Genomic DNA, 2,194 nt, shown 5'->3' on the forward strand with positions numbered 1-2,194 from the left:
AACAAGTCAGGTCCCGGGCCGGCCAGCCAATCACAGCGCGGCCCGGGAATGACGTCACGGGGGTGCCCCGGGCCGGCAGCCAATCGCAGCGCGGCCCGGGACAAAGGGGCGGGGCTTAAAAAAAGCACCAGAAACGCCCCCGAATCGCGTTTTCGTGAGAAAGCGCGATTGACAGCCTCTGCCTCCCAATGGCTAGCCTCCATTTATGGAGCTAGCCAATTGGAAACAGAGGCTGTCCTAACCTCACTATTAAAAACAACAGATTTCGATCTGGGAGTGGCTTCGCCCCTCGCCAGGTTACGAAACCTAAAAAGAGGGAGGGGTGGGTGGGACAAACAAAACTGCGCCACACACCTCCCGCCTATGCCTGTGACGTCATTCCCGCCCCACTCCCTAAAATAAACTAGCTAAGCCCTCCCCCTTTCTTCCTACCTGGCCAATCGTGCTAGGTGGATTGTTCCACCACACGAATCCTCCCAGGGGGACACCGGCTTGTGCCACGGTCCCCCTGGGACCCATTGTACACAGAAAACCCCCACAAAACAACACCCTGCAGAGACTGGTTAAAAGTGCACTGCAGATAAGTGAGGTAAACTTGAAGTAAATGTAATGTGTGGCGAAGACCACCCATTCTGCCACGCGTGTGCACAACTTAGTCACTTTGATGAATGCCAAACTCCTATTGCGTAATTGGTGCATGGGGTTGCGTTGGTTACTACAGTGAAACCTTACACGAGCACCACCATGTAGAGCACACGCTATGCACCAGCTCGTGTCAGACGCTTCAATAGCAACAGTTTGAGCATCTGGTAATTACAGAGCAAACCTCTGTCTCGTGGCTAATTTTAGGAAGGAAAATGTGATTTCAGATGAAAATAAACATTCTTGGAGAATGCGGGCATCGATCCCGCTACCTCTCGCATGCTAAGCGAGCGCTCTACCATTTGAGCTAATTCCCCACGATGACATCTCCCTCTCACCCATGGTTATTTGTAATGTTCTGACAGAAAGTCAGTGTGCAGGGTTTTTGTCCAGGTTTCATTTATTTACGGAAAATTGGCCACTTCGAGAGCGTTTGTAAGAAATCAAGATTCCGAAATAGAGGTCTCTTGCTAAACAGATACAGCACTTCTGTTGCAACACATAAAGTAAAGCAACTCCAGTCATCACCTGTCTGCACTTCAAGCTGCTCCCATCCTCGCTCATGCATGCAAAAGGCTAATAGGAACTCGTTTCATGTCTGTCTACTCCTTTAAGAATGGAATGAACTTCTAGGTCCAACCGCCAATGAACATGCGCAGTTCACGCCACACCAGGAAGTAGAAAACAAAGATCACAGCTCCGGAAGGGGAATTAGCTCAAATGGTAGAGCGCTCGCTTAGCATGCGAGAGGTAGCGGGATCGATGCCCGCATTCTCCAATTTTATGCCTTTTACTCAGTTAATTGCATTTATTGGTTTTTCACAGTGTTACGTGACTAAGTGCTCATTTAGTTGCTATTATTAAAATAAGAAACTTTTCGTGCAATTTAATACGTTAAATTTGCCAAAAAACAACCATGGGTGTTTGGAAAATGGTTCATTTGGTTATGTTGCACGTAGTGTGGAAAGAGGAAAAAAGCTTAGTTGGTCACAAAAATTGATGGGTCTCAGAGTCACACTGTAAACTGTGCAATTTTCACAGCAATCTGCAATTCAAAATATATCCCTTTGAAAAAACGGACTCTTGATTGCTAACAACACTCATGGATTTCCTGCATACGTGGGAGTAAATCACAAACATTTCCCACTGCTGCATGCACACTTTACACGTTATCAACAGGAGAGAGAGGGATAATATAAAGGAAACACTCTTGGTCCCCCACAAATAGGTAATGTAAACAACGAAAGAGTGTGACTACTTCAATAACAAGAGAGGGAGCATGGGAACAAATAAATAAATCTTCTTTGATTTATACAGAAGGCCCTCACTCACCAACCTAGTTGGTGACATGCTTCATAATTGGGCCCCACCGGTGTAAAGTTTGAGGGGAAGGGCCCTAGGCCCGCATGTTAGGAGCAGCAATGACGGACGCAGACACCAGATGAGGGTAGTAGGAATGGCCACGAGCACGTGCGCTCGGCCCCATTTATTGGCAGCGTCATGTGACACCATGACGTCTGTGGTGGGTGGGTGTAAAGTAAGTTACATCACA

At 47.4% G+C, this 2,194-nt stretch overlaps 2 non-coding genes across 2 annotated transcripts; one reads left to right on the forward strand and one right to left on the reverse strand.

Moving 5' to 3' along the window:
• Positions 1-886: 886 nt before the first annotated feature.
• TRNAA-AGC (transfer RNA alanine (anticodon AGC)) lies at positions 887-959 on the reverse strand. The gene has a single exon. It is a non-coding gene; the product is annotated as a tRNA-Ala (tRNA).
• A 388-nt stretch (positions 960-1,347) lies between these two features.
• TRNAA-AGC (transfer RNA alanine (anticodon AGC)) lies at positions 1,348-1,420 on the forward strand. Its single transcript has one exon. It is a non-coding gene; the product is annotated as a tRNA-Ala (tRNA).
• Positions 1,421-2,194: the final 774 nt, after the last annotated feature.

Source organism: Lissotriton helveticus, chromosome 4_1, assembly GCF_964261635.1.
Source record: "Lissotriton helveticus chromosome 4_1, aLisHel1.1, whole genome shotgun sequence".
Taxonomy (NCBI): domain Eukaryota; kingdom Metazoa; phylum Chordata; class Amphibia; order Caudata; family Salamandridae; genus Lissotriton; species Lissotriton helveticus.